Source organism: Myxocyprinus asiaticus, chromosome 47 (genome assembly GCF_019703515.2).
Source record: "Myxocyprinus asiaticus isolate MX2 ecotype Aquarium Trade chromosome 47, UBuf_Myxa_2, whole genome shotgun sequence".
Lineage (NCBI taxonomy): Eukaryota > Metazoa > Chordata > Actinopteri > Cypriniformes > Catostomidae > Myxocyprinus > Myxocyprinus asiaticus.
In genome coordinates this window covers 10,825,521-10,843,084 of record NC_059390.1, presented here as the reverse complement: position 1 = coordinate 10,843,084, position 17,564 = coordinate 10,825,521, and positions in this window count along the sequence as shown.

Below are 17,564 nucleotides of genomic sequence, written 5' to 3'. Positions count from 1 at the left end.
TCCCCTTCTGTCACTCACTTGACGTTGTATCGATGTAGTGACACTAGGGGTCCCTATACAAAACGCCACGACTAACTGAACTGTGTTACATGGATTGGCGGTGCGAGATGGGCAGACCTCTGTATGCCTCATTGCCAGCGCACCTGGCCTTCACGTAACCTCCCCCAACGCTCTTACAGGCCTCAAACGGTCCCCTGCACCTCGGGGACAAGTCGACTGCCCAACATTAGGGACTGGCTGACCCAGTCGCTGCCTCTTCTCTTTTTTCTCCTCAAAAGGAATGAAATCGTTCAGCTGGGGGCCATATAGGGTCTGTTCATCAGGGGGTGTCCCTCCCAAAGGGAGGACACCGCGGAGACACCGCGGGGGCATTTGAGTGGAAATAGGTCACATGGTCTTACCAAGTCTTGTCGGAAGCATCTCATGAGGAGAAGTCCAATGGTAGGTCCTACCCAAGAGGGGAGGAGTTCTACAAACACGGTGACTGGGGGTAGAGAGACCTCTGCCCAAGGAATACGCAGATTACCAACAGGGAAACAATTTTTGCGGAAAATACATCACAAGGGGTTACGTATAGGCAACCAGCACATCTGGAGCACCTACCCCAGTACAGGGCCTAGTTAGCACACGCACTGGGCTGGCAGCGAGTTTCTCCATAAACCCGCCTGCCACAGGGCTAAGGAGGAAGGACATCCAGGGTCCACGACTTCGTGAACACGACTGGGGGTAAAAAGCACACATCTTCACCTCTGGGGAGGGGAAAGGCGCTATGCGCAAGTGGTACACCCGGCCAGCTGTCCCGGAACTTACCTGTTCGTAACTTACAAGACCGGCTCAACCCGGAGATTATAGAATCTCGCAAAGGTGTTGGGTGTTGCCCAGCCCACTGCTCTGCAGATGTCTGCTAAAGAGGCACCATTGGTCAGAGCCCAGGAGGCTGCCACACTCCTAGTACAGTGGGCTCGTAGCCCCAAGGGGGGCGGCACGTCCTGGGCGTGATATGCCATAGCGATGGCGTCAATGACCCAGTGGGTGATCCTCTGTTTGGAGACAGTGCTCCCTTTCCGCTGTCCACCAAAGCAGACAAAGAGCTGCTCGGAGCTCCTAAAGCTCTGCGTGCGATCCAAATAGATGTGCAAAGCACACACCGGACACAGCAATGGCAAGGCTGGGTCTGCCTCCTCCTGGGGCAGTGCTTGCAGGTTCACCACCTGACCCCTAAATGGGGTCGAGGGAACTTTGGGCACATAGCCCGGTCGGGGTCTCAGGATTACGTGAGAGTCACCCGGACTGAACTCCAGGCACGTTTCGCTGACAGAGAACACCTGCAGGTCCCCTACCCTCTTGATGGAGGTGAGTGCCGTCAGGAGGGCAGTCTTCAAAGAGAGTGCCTTTAGCTCAGCTGACTCTAGGGGCTCAAATGCAGCTCCCCGTCGGCCCCGAAGGACCACAGAGAGGTCCCACGAGGGGATGAGACGCAATCTGGTGGGGTTTAACCTCCTAGTGCCTCTCAGGAACCTGACGATCAAGTCGTGCTTCCCTAAATACTTACCGTCTACTGCATCGTGATGTGCCGATATAGCGACTACATACACCTTCAAGGTGTATGCACATACACCTTCAAGCCCCTCCAGACTCTCCTGCAGGAAGGAAAGCACTGATCCGACTGTGCATCTCTGGGGGTCTTCGCGTCGGGAAGAACTCCGCTTAGCGAATAGACACCACTTCAGGGCATACAAGCACCTCATAGAGGGAGCCCTGGCCTGAGTGATTGTGTCTACCACTGCAGGTGGTAGGCCACTTAGGTCTTCCGCGTCCCGTCCAAGGGCCAGACATGGAGGTTCCCAAGGTCTGGTCATGGGTGCCAGATGGTGTCCCGTCCCTGAGAAAGTAGGTCCTTCCTCAGGGGATTTTGCCGGGGGGGGGGCAGTTGCAAGGAGCGTGAGGTCCGAGAACTAAGTCTGGGTGGGCCAGTAAGGTGCTACTAGGATGACATGCTCCTTTTCCTCCCTGACCTTGCACAACGTTTGTGCATGTAGGCTCACTGGAGGAAATGCATACTTGTGTAGCCCTGGGGGCCAGCTGTGTGCCAGCGCGTCTGTGCTGAGGGGAGCCTCGGTCAGGGCATACCAGAGCGGGCAGTGGGAGGATTCCCGGGAAGTGAACAGGTTCACCTGTGCTTGACCGAATCGACTCCAAATCAGCTGGACCACCTGGGGGTGGAGTCTCCACTCTCCCCTGAGTGTGACCTGCCGCAACAGCACGTCCGCTGTGCTGTTGAGGTTGCCATGCTTGGAGGCGTCCGTCGTAACCACGACATGCCTGGAGACCTGCACTAGGGGAACCTCTGCCTTAGAAATGGCAGGTCGGTCCAAGGGCTGAACAGACGGTGGCAGACCGGCGTGACAAGCACGTGGCGTGTGCCGTGGCACCATGCCCATCTCGGGACTCGAGTCTGAAGCCAGTGCTGAAGCGGTCTCATATGCATCAACACGAGCGCCGTGACCGCCGCTGAGGATGCCATATGCCCCAGGAGCCTCTGAAATAATTTCAGTGGGACCACCGTTTTCTGCCTGAATGCTCTCAGACAGTTCAGCACCGACTGTGCTCACTCGCTCCTGTGGCGTGCCATCATTGAGACTGAGTCTAACTCCATGCTGAGAAGAGATGCTCTGAACCGGGGAGAGCTTGCTCTTTTCCCAGTTGACCCGAAGCCCCAACCGGCTGAGGTACCAGAGCACCAGGTCCCTGTGCACACACAACAAGTCCCGCGAATGAGCTAGAATCAGTCAGTCATCAAGATAGTTGAGGATACGAATGCCCACTTCCCTTAACAGGCAAGAGCTGCCTCTGCGACCTTAGTGAAGGCGCAAGGTGACAGGGACAGACCGAAGGGGAGGACCTTGTACTGGTACACTCAGCCCTCGAAAGCAAACCGCAGGAAGGGTCTGTGTCGAGGTAGAACCGAGATGTGGAAGTACGTGTCCTTCAGGTCTACCACCGCGAACCAATCTTGATGCCGGACGCTCACCAAAATGCGTTTTTGCGTCAGCATCTTGAACGGAAGTCTGTGCAGGGCCCGGTTCAGAACTCGCAGGTCCAAGATTGGCCGCAACCCACTGACTTTTTTGGGTACAATAAAAATAAAATAGGGGCTGTAAAACCCCTTCCTCATCTCGGCTGGAGGAACTGGCTCTATGAACGCGAGAACACCGCTGCCTTGCGCGCGGAGATCGTGTCCCTTCTACGGAAGGACACGATCTCCGCACAGAAGGCAGCAGCGTTCTCGCCTTTCACCGAAGTGAAGTGGACGCCTTTGAACCCGGGCAGGCGCCTGGTGAACTGAATTGCATAGCTGAGTTGGATGGTCCTGATCAGTCACCGCAACGGGTTGGGGAGTGTGAGCCATGCCCCCAAGGACCAAGGGGACAATCGCGTCAGATGTACCGGCGGGTGGGGCCTCGCGACGGGGCGGAGCCTGAGGTTCCACTCATGGCCATGCTGAGTCTAGGGACATCGAAGCACTTACCTGGCTCCTTATACCCACCTTAGGAGCGGTCTGGGATGGGGGAGGAGGGGAATCATCCTAGCGACCCGTTGTGACCGTCGTGTCGAGGGTGGGATTGTACCACGGCTGGGCTCACGGGGGCGGGAGGCCCGCCTCCGAGGCGCCGTACCTGCCAAAAATAATAACGACCTGATAGCGATGGCCGTGGACACCGACTGTGTGACCCAGGAAGTGAGGAAACCGCTCTTTTTTTGAAAAAAAAGGCAAAGTCTCCGAAGGTGTCGCCGAATAGGCCAACCTGGGAGATGGGGGCGTCAAGGAATCTCACCTCAATCTCTGTCAGCCTCCCTTGACTAAACCAGGTTGAGCCAAAGGTGGCGCTCCTGGACCACCAGGGTCCCATGACCTTCGTCGCCTGGAGGGCGAGATCAGTCGCTGAGTGCAGCTCCTGCATCAATCCCGGGTCAGGACTAACCTCGTGCAGTTCTTTGAGTGCCTTGGCTTGGTGCACCTGCAGGAGAGCCATGGCATGCAGGGTGGAGGCGTCCTGTCCAGCAGCACTGTAGGCCTTAGCCGCAAGTAACGACATGAGCCTACAGGCCCTGGATGGGTGGCGGCACTCTGCGGGCACAAGTGCACCGCAACGGACTGATTCACCTGGTGAATCGCCAAATATCCCTTGGCCGCCCCACCTTCAAGAGTAGTGAGAGTGGAGGAGCCCACGGACCGGGTCCGGGCAGTAAAAGGTGCCCGCCACGATCGCGTGAGCTCATCATGCACCTCCGGGAAGAAAGGTACCAGGGCAGGGTGCGGCCATGAGCGGCGCCAATTGTCGAGCCGCGAGGGTTCAGGGGGGAGTGGAGGATTCCACTCCAGCCCGATGCTCGCAGCCACCCAGGCAAGCATTAAACCACTGTAATGCGCCGTAAATCCAATAGCTTTCATTGGATAGAGGTGAATGGATCGGCAGAGTAATTCAGCTTGCTGAACACAGCTTGGCTCCAAAGAAAAAATCTTAATGAGTGGTTGCAAGCCAGACCCGTATGTCCGGGGGAGTGGCATGCAAATTCCATTCGCCAATTCCCATTGGCCTTTTCTCAAAGATCAGAAGTGTTTGGGGCTCCCAAGGGCGACCCCTAGTGTCACTACACCGACACAATTTCGAGTGAGTGACATAAGGGGAACTGCTTCAGTCCTAATTGATACCAGTAGTTTAGCAGTTCACAACCCCATTTTGAACTCAGACAAGCTTAAGTTGCACCTTCATGTTTATTTCAAATACTTTGGGTATCTAATACTTGTTACTTGAATGATTCATTTAGATCACACACACACACACACACACACCCCAGTATTTAAGTATTGCTAATAATAATTTTTAAAAAAAACTGTCCTGTGATGTATTTTGCCACACTACTTGTTTGATTTTGCATTTGCGCTGTCCTGATCAGTGTGAGCCAGAGGTTATTCTATAAGTGTTGTCACGTTGAGGGGAAGTAGTGGACATCTCTCCATTACGGGGTCGTCACAGTCAGCCTGTAATAGTTCACAGGCATTGTTGTGCATGGCTCAATGTGGACGCAATGCTTCCATATGCATCTGACTCATAAATACGACATGTCTCTATCTATAATCATCAGCTAAGGGCTGTCATGTCATTTGATAGTTTAATTATTAGAGGACATCACAATTCTCATTTTTTATATTCCACTCACTCTACTTGAGCAGTCACTGTCATGGTGCCCTATCTGGCAGCTACAGTGACTGATTTCCTGCATCTAGGTTTTTAAAATGCATCCAACAGGATAAACTGCAATTCAAGTCCATCAAATATACTCTATATAAGCATAAAATACCTAAATAAAAGGCATGAAATTGTATCACAGAATAAATAATTCATTTAAAATGAACAAACAGAAACAATTCAACAAGTTTAAAGGAACAAATCTGGCCAGAATAAAATCACATAAAAAAAAAAAAGCAATTCTGAACCAGCAACAAAATCATAAAAAGAAACTGAGTTAGTGTCTAACTTTCTCCCTGTATCCTACAGTATGCTAGTGCAGTTCAGGCTGCAATATCAATATGATTTTAAAATGGAATGAATACTAAATGAAGCAAACTAAAATTGATACATTCTTTAAAACAAACACTACAGATAAACACAAAGATTAAATTAATAAATTAACTCTTAGTATCTTATTTCAATACATATATTACCACTAACGACTGCTCAAAATAATCTATATCAGTGTTCTCAATGAACATTATGCAGTTTGTTGTAAAAAACATTCCATTATTGCCCTTTTTCTGTTGATATGCTGGTGAGAGCTCTTCCAAATATGAAACATTGTAGTGCCTACTTTCCAAGCTTCCAACAGAGGTGCCGGCGGTGCTAATGTATTGATATGAGGAACCAGAAATAGACATTTTGCCCCTTGGATCAGAGCGCAGAAATCATCTTTCATTAGAGCTCTCTTGGCTGATATACTGACACACACACACAACCACACACACACACAAACACAACTCATGAATAAACAAGACTGGTTTATTTATGTGTGTGCATGGATAGAAAAAAAACAGTTTCATGTACAAAAACAGGACATGATAAAAATTTTAATGGATCATCATTTGGTGTTTTGAACATTATTGACATACAAATCATTTTATGTAGCACTGACATAACACTAGAAACAGTAAATAGTTTTGCTATGCTTTGTTAAGCTCAGGCACATTTTGAGGCAATACCTTGTTTGGATCTTCTCTTGACTAATTTTTGTCTGAAGTTCGTGTAGATTGAAGGAATGATTAAAGCTGGGGTGTGTAATTTTATCAGTATTAAAATACTTCCTCCTATCCCAGCTTTTAATGTGCAGAGACTATTGTTATAATTAAGCCATTTGTTTTTTGATTCCACAAAAAGTGCAAATAAAAACTGCGGCGCTACCAAACCATTGCTCTGTATGTTTGAGCATCCTGACCAGTCCAACACAGCAACATCGGCTTATCCAATAAGTCTGGTTTGGGACTTCTTGCCTTACCAATGATAGATGGGGACAGTATTCAGGAAACCTGTTTGAAAACAATAATTATTTTTTCAATTCTGTTTGGTGATGCTACTGGTGCAGAAATTACACACTTCAGCTTTAATGATATTCCAGAAAAACAGTTTTATTTGTTTAGACACATGTCCTATCAATTTAGTGTATGCCCTATCCAGCCTGCTCAAAGCTATGAAACTCTCTATGATAAGTGAAGACTTTCAATGCATGTGTTATGACAGCATCCATATCACTGAGGGCTCAGCTCTGATTCCCTGGAATTATACATTTAACTCTGGCTCAGAATCACCTCATGTTGATGGCACTAAACACTTCTTCTTCTTTTTTCTTTTCTTTTTTTTTAAAAATACAAGTATGTCACATTCATATAGTCACATTCACCCCGGTCTTGACATTAAGCATGGTTGCTGATTCTCATTACCAAGTCTAATCTGAGGATGCTATACCATAAATCGCTAGCAAAAACTGAGAAACGTGATGGTGAATTTTAATGGTGACATTCATTACAGTGATCAATGAAGAGTAAGCCATCTTGGTAAATACAGCCCTATCTATTTCTCTCTCTCGCACTGAGATGCACACACTGTCTTGCTCTCATGCGCACATAAATGGGCTATTCGTTGTATACATAAAATTGTAAATGGCCCAGTTTCCTTTTTCATTATTAACTCGATTAAAAATGAAAAAGAAACTCAACTTTTAAGTGGAGTATTCCTCATTTTGGTCTACCTATTAATGCTGTACAGGTATTCTAGTTTTGTTTTTATAAAGTAGTTTTATGAGTAGTTTTCAAGTCTTTCACCATTGTGTGTTTGCAAGGTGTGCCACTGTATTCTAAATAATAAATGCAGTCAGAGAAGAAAGAGCCAATTAAAATAATAGCTGAATATTAAACATTAGAAAACTTTTGTGTGTGTGTGTGTGTGTGTGTGTGTGAATTACCTATCGGCACTTACACAGTAAGCTCTGTCAGTAAGAAATGGTATTTCTATGAACGAGTATCTGAACACCCACTTCACACATTGTGATTCATTGACTGAAGCTTGGTGTTCTCAGAGTGAGTGCATTTTTAGATGATTGTTGCCTTGGGAGATATAACCTGGTTGACTCTCACTGACATGTTCATCAACACACACTTGTACACAGCCATATTAGAATACATAACAATAAACAAGTTGCGAAGTTAAAATAAAATAATACATTTCCATAAGTAAGCTAAGAGTTGATAGTTGAATCTTTCTTCTTCACAAAAAAAAAAAAAAAAAAAAAAAAAAAACTCCTTTCACTTTGTATTCGGTTGCTTGAAATGTAGTGCCAGCACAACTCGTACTCTGCAAACAACTCATAATTTTTTCTCACTATGTTTAGCTTTGTCACTTGGTCTAAGCGGAGTGAAGAAAGAAAACAAAAAACAAAAGGCAGGTGATTCTGGGCCTGGAAGTAGTTTAGCAAATATTTTTAATATGCCCTAAAGTGAGACTGCTCACCATCTGGCATATAATCATCAGGCTTTTAACAAGGGGCAAAAAATCTGTGGTCAGAGTTTGATGTCCATTAGGCAATGTTCTGCCGCTGGCTTGAGCAGCAACAGGCTTGGAATTTGAAAATAAGGATCATCTAGGGGGAGGTAGATTGATGCCCTCATGGTCAGGCTAAAGCTGTTTGATACCATCGGCTAGACACGGGTCCCATCTCAATTTGGTGAGCAGTGGAGATAAGCCTGCAAGCTGTGTGTGCTGAACCAATCCATCCATCCTGGTGCCAATAGAATGATAAGAAACCCAGCGCAATGTGGTAATGCGAGATGCATATACTGTAAGAAAATCTTAAGTAAAACATACAACTGTCTTCATTTGCAACATTATGTATTCTAAGGTGCATGTGTTCACAATGCCTGTACACAGACCATGACACATGCAGTGCAAAGAGTTGGCAGTTATTTCCATGCAATCAGAGATCATGCACAGCCTATCAAACAAATACAGGTGCATCTCAATAAATTAGAATGTCGTGGAAAAGTTCATTTATTTCAGTAATTCAACTCAAACTGTGAAACTCGTGTATTAAATAAATTCAATGCACACAGTCTGAAGTAGTTTAAGTCTTTGGTTCTTTTAATTGTGATGATTTTGGCTCACATTTAACAAAAACCCACCAATTCACTATCTCAAAAAATTAGAATACATCAGAAGACCAATAAAAAAACATTTTTAGTGAATTGTTGGCTTTCTGGAAAGTATGTTCATTTACTGTATATGTACTCAATACTTGGTAGGGGTTCCTTTTGCTTTAATTACTGCCTCAATTCGGTGTGGCATGGAGGTGATCAGTTTGTGGCACTGCTGAGGTGGTATGGAAGCCCAGGTTTCTTTGACAGTGGCCTTCAGCTCATCTGCATTTTTTGGTCTCTTGTTTCTCATTTTCCTCTTGACAATACCCCATACATTCTCTATGGGGTTCAGGTCTGGTGAGTTTGCTGGCCAGTCAAGCACACCAACACCATGGTCATTTAACCAACTTTTGGTGCTTTTGGCAGTGTGGACAGGTGCCAAATCCTGCTGGAAAATGAAATCAGCATCTTTAAAAAGCTGGTCAGCAGAAGGAAGCATGAAGTGCTCCAACATTTCTTGGTAAATGGGTGCAGTGACTTTGGTTTTCAAAAAACACAATGGACCAACACCAGCAGATGACATTGCACCCCAAATCATCACAGACTGTGGAAACTTAACACTGGACTTCAAGCAACTTGGGCTATGAGCTTCTCCACCCTTCCTCCAGACTCTAGGACCTTGGTTTCCAAATGAAATATAAAACTTGCTCTCATCTGAAAAGAGGACTTTGGACCACTGGGCAACAGTCCAGTTCTTCTTCTCCTTAGCCCAGGTAAGACGCCTCTGACGTTGTCTGTGGTTCAGGAGTGGAATACGACAACTGTAGCCAAATTCCTTGACATGTCTGTGTGTGGTGGCTCTTGATGCCTTGACCCCAGCCTCAGTCCATTCCTTGTGAAGTTCACCCAAATTCTTGAATTGATTTTGCTTGACAATCATAAGGCTGCGGTTCTCTCGGTTGGTTGTGCATCTTTTTCTTCCACAGTTTTTCCTTCCACTCAACTTTCTGTTAGCATGCTTGGATACAGCACTCTGTGAACAGCCAGCTTCTTTGGCAATGAATGTTTGTGGCTTACCCTCCTTGTGAAGGGTGTCAATGATTGTCTTCTGGACAACTGTCAAATCAGCAGTCTTCCCCATGATTGTGTAGCCTAGTGAACCAAACTGAGAGACCATTTTGAAGGCTCAGGAAACCTTTGCAGGTGTTTTGAGTTGATTAGCTGATTGGCATGTCCCCATATTCTAATTTTTTGAGATAATGAATTGGTGGGTTTTTGTTAAATGTGAGCCAAAATCATCACAATTAAAAGAACCAAAGACTTAAACTACTTCAGACTGTGTGCATTGAATTTATTTAATACACGAGTTTCACAGTTTGAGTTGAATTACTGAAATAAATGAACTTTTCCACGACATTCTAATTTATTGAGATGCACCTGTATACAAAAAAACTAATACACACTCACATTTACACAGAAACTTCAATAATTACACTCATTTCCACCCAATTCTCTCTGCATTTCAAAGATATTTCAGTTAAGGTTGCAAGTCTCACTGCTGTTGAAGGGATAATAAATAAACAGCTGTTTTATATTCAAGCCAGATCTGTCTATCCATCCATCCAACCAACCAACCAACCAACACTTCAATAAAGACTGGGAAGTTTGAGGGAAGGTTTAAGCTGTATGGTGTAAATATAGTTTTAGGGGTTGCTTTTTGTTCTTATGGTCTCTATGGAAACCCCCGGTCTCAGCCTCAGCAGCCTCTGTAAGAATTTAATAGGTATACCTGCGTTCCCACGGTGACCAGACGGCAGATAAAGCTGGTGTCAGTCACAGCTGTTCTTTGAGAACTCATCCTTTATTGCTGGAGTGCACCTTTATTGCTGGAGTGATTTAATTGTGCATGAGTATCACTTCATATTACAAGTTCAAGCAGCTAAACTGCAGTGAATACATCAATGGTAAATATGATCAGATCTCTGTGTTTTGGTCAAAGCTGTGAATTTCCTTAACCTTTGATTTATTGACCATAGCAGGGCAATGTGACCCAAACGTATTCTAGCCCTGCCATTTTATCTGTGTTTTTATTTATTTATTTTTATTGTTTTGATGTTTTTAGGGAAAGCAATTGAACACATATGCAACGAAGAATGTGATGCATGTTAATTTTGTTGCTTGTTTGCTTATTTAATGATGAATGATCCGACAGAGAGATACAGCAATTCAGTCGTTTAGATCTACTCAGTCACATGTTTCCACCTAGTGATTAAAATGAGAATTGCATTTGAATATGGTTGCCTGCTGCAACCACCTCTGACCCTAGAATGACCCAGTGCACCTGATAAGTGACACAATATGTGTTTTTCAGTGGTTGACTTTTTAATTAGATTACAATTATACTGTACCTCCATCCTTCATCCGGTGGTTACAGTATTGAATACAACAATACAACTTAAAACACTGAGACTCTTGATGCCTCTTTTGCTTCATATTGCACTGAAACTACAGGCAAGTGAGCCCAAACCTCCCAGTAATAGTTGATTTGCTGCAATATAAATAATTATAATAAAAAGTTATCTAACCTGAGAGATGCTCCTTGTCCACACATTCATATCTGGAGTGGTGCACTGTTCTTCAGAGACAAACGTTCTGCCTAAATAGGCAGAAAAGTAAGAAAATAAAATTCCAGAATTCCAGCCCCAAACATATACCTACTTTAGACAACACTGCCCACTGAAGGAGCCAAATGAATGAATAATAAAATCAATATGCTAGCCTAGTCAAGACTTTCCCACATTACTCTCTACTCAATTGAGAAAGTTACTCCAAAAAGCAATCAGTGATTACCTAACTACTTTAATATATATATATATATATATATATATATATATATATATATATATATATATATATATATATATGGAACTGGATTGCTCATGACGTCATATCAGTGAAACCACTGTGCCGCCATATTTGTATGTGCAATTTTTAACGGATTACTTCTTCAGCACTGGTAGATTTTTTTCACTTGTTTTGCCAATAAAACTCTGCCAGTACAGTGAGATAAAATACACATGTTAAAAATACATTCTCTGAAAAACCTAAATATCTTATACAGTGTTGTTTCTAAAAACAAGATAAATCAAATTGATCTTGTTTTAAGGATTTTTAGATATTTTTACAGGAAAACAAAACAAAAATGATTATCAAGAATAAGATTTTTGCCCTAATATTAAAGGTCTTACTAGAAAAAAAGAAAGTATGATCCAGTATGAATTTTCTTGATTAAAAAATAGGATCGTGCCTGGTAACATGTGCATGTAAAATTGCTAGAAATAGCATTTTAGCTTAGCATAAAGCTGACAATTTACACAAGGTTTATTGCTATTTCTTGTGCTCCAAACTTACTTCAAACTTACTTCTCTGTCTGCTCATATGAATGTAACACATTATAAGAAAGTGTTTCACTGCTGTTCAAATGCACTTTGGATCACATCATTTATATGTATAAATGTTTTCCATCTGAAAAGGACTAAATATTAAATTAAACAAATGACAATAAAATTCAAAGTAATCTCTTCATTAATCAAAATACTTTTTGAATGTAATTGTATTCTAATTACCAATTATTTAAATTGTAACTGTAGTGAAATACAGTTACTTATATTTTGTATTTTAAATACGTAATCCTGTTACATGTATTCCGTTACTCCCCAACCCTGCATATATATATATATATATATATATATATATATATATATATATATATATATATATATATATATATACCTTTGAGGAACCTGATGATCAGGTTGTGCTGTCCAAGGGACTTACCATCGACTGCGTCGTGGTGAGCCGCTATAGCGGCTACATAAACCTTCAAGGTGGAGGGGGACAGCCACCCCTTCAGCCTCTCCTGCAGAAATGAGAGCACTGACCTGACTGCGCATCTCTGGGGGTCTTCGGCTCAGGAAGAACACCAATTCGCGAATAAGCACCACTTTAGGGCATAAAGCTGCCTGGTAGAAGGAGCTCTGGCTTGAGTGATCATGTCTACGACTGCTGGTGGTAGACCGCTTAGACCTTCCAAGTAATGGTGTCTGTCATCCTGTCCAGGGGCCAGACATGGAGATTCCAGAGGTCTGGGCGTGGATGCCAGAGGGCGCCCCGTCCCTGAGAAAGAAGGTCCTTCCTCAGGGGAATCCACCAGGGAGGTGCTGTCGTGAGGTCCGAGAACCAAGTCTGAGTGGGCCAGTATGGGGCCACGAGGGTGACTTGCTCCTCATCCTCCCTGACCTTGCACAGGTTCCGTGCAAGAAGGCTCACTGGACTCACCTGGGGGTGGAGTCTCCACTTTCTGCTGAATGTTGCCTGCCGTGACAATGCGTCCGCTGTGGCATTGAGGCTGCCCGGGATATGGGTGGCTCGCAGCAACCTCAGCCGCTGCTGACTCCAGAGGAGATGGTGGGCAATTTGCGACATGCGACGAGAGCGTACGCCGCCTTGGCAATTTATATATGCTACTGTCGCTGTGTTGTCAGACCGGACCAACACATGCTTGCCCTGGATCAATGGCAATAGCTTCTGCAGGGTGAGTAGTACATCCAGCAACTCTAGGCAGTTGATGTGCCAACCCAGTCACTGTGTGCCCGTTGCATACGGTGCCCCAGCCCAGTTTGGAGGCATCTGTGGTGACCACGACACGTCTGGACACTTGCTGTAGGGGAACTCCTGCCCATATAAATGCAAGGTCTGTCCAAGGGCTGAATAAGTGGTGGCAGAGCTGCGTGATAGCCACACGATGTGTGCCGCAGCGCCATGCCCATCTCAGGACTCAAGTCTGAAGCCAGTGCTGAAGCGGTCTCATATGCATCAACCCGAGCAGTGTGACTGCCACTGAGGAAGCCATATGCCCCAGGAGCCTCTGAAAGTGTTTCAGTGGAACCGCTGACCTCCGCCTGAATGACTTCAGACAGTTCAGCAATGACTGCGTGCACTCACTTGTGAGGTGCGCTATCATTGAGACCGAGTCTAACTCCATGCCGAGAAAAGAGATGCTCTGAACTGGGGAGAGATTGCTCTTTTCCCAGTTGACCCGAAGCTCTAGATGGCTGAGGTGCCTGAGCACCAAATCCCTGTGCGCGCACAGCAACTCTCGAGAGTGTGCTACAATCAGCCAGTCGTTGAGATAGTTGAGTATGTGGACGTCCACTTCCCTTAAAGGGGCAAGAGCTGCCTCTGCGACTTTCGTGAAGACACGAGGGGACAGGGACAGGCCGAAGGGGAGGACCTTGTACTGATACGCCTGGCCATCGAAAGCAAACCGTAGGAAGGGTCTGTGTCGAGGTAGAACCGAGACATGAAAGTACGCGTCCTTCAGGTCTACTGCCGCGAACTAATCTTGATGCCGGATGCACGCCACAATGTGTTTCTGCGTTAGCATCTTGAATGGGAGTTTGTGTAAGGCCCGGTTCAGAATTCATAGGTCCAAGATTGGCCGCAACCCACTGCCTTTCTTTGGTACGATGAAGTAAGTGCTGTAGAACCCTTTCCCCATCTTGGCTGGAGGGACAGGCTCTAAGGGTCGCGATCTCTGCACGCAGGGTGGCAGCATTCTTGCCCTGCCTTGAAGTGAAGTGGACACCGCTGAACCAGGACTGGCACCTGGCACCTGGCACTTGGCAAACTGAATCACGTAGCCAAATCGGATGGTCCTGGCCAGCCACCGTGTTGGGTTGGAAAGCGTTAGCCATGCATCCAAGCTCCGGGCGAGGGGCACTAAGGGGACGATTGCGTCTGACGTACCTGGGGGTGGGGCCTCGCGGCGGGGCGGAGCAGGCAACACCATGTCGAGGACCGTTGCTTCACCCCGAGGCGGCTGCGTTGAGGGGGACCTCAAAGCACTTACCTTGCTCTGCGTACCCAGCATAGGGCGGGTTAGCGACTGAGGAGGAGGGCTCAGACTCGTCACAACTGGCTGGCCATAGGTGTGGTGCGGCCGGGTGTGCAAAGGCGGGGGGCCACGTTCGCGGGGCCCTGGCTTCGAATGCTCGGTGTCTGGCGGCCGTGAACACCGATTATGTGACCCAAGGAGTGAGGAAACTGCTCTTTTTTTGACAATTTAGGAACTGCAGCCCATTCAGGGTGCAGCAAACAAAAAAGGAAACAAAGGATTTACCTTCCTGCCTTCCAGTGGGGGATGGAGTGGTCCGGATACCAGCTCCATGGCGGACGTCTCGCTCCCTTGGTTGTCCATCTCAGGGGTGCTTAGGAGCCTTCCAGATCCTCGTGCCGGCCTGAGAGACGGGGGCATCAGCTTCCTGCGGGGGGCTCTACGCTGGGGCCAAGAGCTAGGCTCGGGCTGAGGCGGAGCCACCCGGGCTTTCGCCGCCGCAGGGGGTCGCCCTCGGCGAGCAGACGGGGTGCGGGATCTTGAGCCGTGCTGGGGCAAGATGTGCTGGATGGCCTTCGTCTGCTTCTTCACCACCGAGAACTGCTGGGCGAAGTCCTCAACGGTGAAGCAGAAAAGTCCAATCTGGGTGATGGCCGCATTTAGAAAGCATGCTTTGTCTGCGTCCCTTATCTCGACCAGATTCAGCCACAGGTGGCGCTCCTGGACCACCAAGGTGGACATCACCTGCCCGAGTGCTCGCGCCGTGACCTTCATTGCCCAAAGGGCGAGGTCAGTCGCCGAATGCAGCTCCTGCAGCACATCGGGATCAGGACTACCCACGTGCAGTTCTTTTAGTGCCTTGGCCTGGTGTACCTGCAGGAGGGCCATGGAATGCAGGGCGGAGGCGGCCAGTCCAGCGGCAATGTAGGCTTTGGCCGCCAGAGACGACGTAGTCCTACAGGCTCTGGAGGGGAACGCCGGACGATCCCGCCAGGTAGCAGCGTTTTGCGGGCACAGGTGCATCGCAACCGCCTGATCCACCTGAGGGACCTCCGTGTACCTGTGGACCGCCCCACCGTCGAGGGTAGTGAGAGCAGACAAACCCGGAAGTCTGTTTCGGGCAGCGAAAAGTGCCCTCCACGACCTCGTGAGTTCATCATGCACCTCCGGGAAGAAAGGAACCAGGGGGGCGTGGCCGTGAGTGGCGCCCCGAACCCAGGAACCAATCATCAAGCCATGAGCGCTCAGGGGGACAACGTCAATGTGTGTGCTCTAATAGAGAAAATATACTCTTTAGCAGGAATATACACTCTTTTAGTGCTGTCGAAGCGCCCAGGGGCGAAAACTGCACTCGTCGTGCAGAAGGAGAGAAAGCCGCTGGAAATGCACCATATATCCAACAGCATATGCTTCTTAAGAGGTGAATGGAACAGCAGTAGTATTCAGCTTGCTGATAGTATATCTGCTCGGCTCCGAAGAAAAAATCTGAATGAATCCTGCATTCCAGCTCCATTTTATACCCGTATGGCCGGGGGAGTGGCATGCAAATTCCACTCGCCAATTCTCATTGGCCTTTTCTCAAAGATCTGAGGTGATCGGGGCTCTCAAGAGCGACCCCTAGTGTCACTACATTGACACAACGTCGAGTGAGTGACAGAAGGGGAACTGCTCATTTCAGAGACTGAAAAAACCCCCCACTTTTTTTCCACCACAATATATATATATATATATATATATATATATATATATATATATATATATATATATATATATATATATATAAACAAAAATACAAATACAAATATTTAATGGATAATACTTTTCCTTGAAACCCAACTGGTAAAAATATGTTTATCATCAGATCAGTATATGATAAAATAATCACAACGAGAACATTACATGAAAAAACAAACAAACATGAGAATAGAGAAAGAATATTTATGAATGAAGAACACAAAAAGTTGTTTTTATTATCTCATCTCTCTTCTAAAATTATTCTAATCTCATTCAATTGCTGTTCGAAGTAATGGTGTCTGTCAGTAAATAAAAGATGAGCATTTTCTTAATTTGACCACACGAGGGGGAAATCCAGTCGCGCTTTCTTTAGGTTAATTTAATCGCGTGTACATGTATGCCTTGTTTGTCTATGCACTTGGATATTTATTCACTCCACTGAGGTCAATAACAAACTACGTAACCTTTATTTAAACTGTGTATGTTGGGAAAAGAAGTTGTTTGGCGTAATTAAACAGCTGACACGTTGTTTTCTGAATTTAAATGGAAAGAGATACATCATTAAACTCGTAGTGAACACTCATCCAGCACCATGGACAGCGACCGGTACAATTCAGCACCAAAGTCCCGTTGAATCACGAACGTGCTGCAGGAATCCTGCTAGGGTTTAATATTAATGAACCTCACATCCACTGCAAGGTTACCAAGCAAAAACAATGGCATAATAAATAATCAGGAGCCAAGACTTCACCAGTGGAAGGTTACCAAGCCTTCACAGCATGACCTAAATAATATATAAAATTATTTAGATTTCTGTCACGTTTTCGGCACTTTTTCATTACCTCTGTGACAAAAATGACTCATAAAATGTTTTATGATAATGGTTTATTAAAGGTGGTGGACAAGAAAATTTTAAACAAATGTACATATTACAAAACATATATATAAATGTTTATATTACCTGATAAGAAATCATAAAAAAGCTTGCACTTAAACGTTTAAACTTAAACTCAGCCCAGTGAAAAAAATAAAACAAAACAAAAGAAACTGCAGTAATTGTGTTCAGTTCACTCTCCCCCTCTCTCTCTTTCTCTCTCTCCATCTTTATTCAGTTCCTCTTCTTCATTCTCTGTAATTTAAAACCAAAAGCAAATTAATCTTTGCATGAATAGCATTAGTATTCTACACTCAAAAAACTAATTGAAAGATTTCATAACAATTTCATAGCAAAATTCCATCAAATTGAATTGA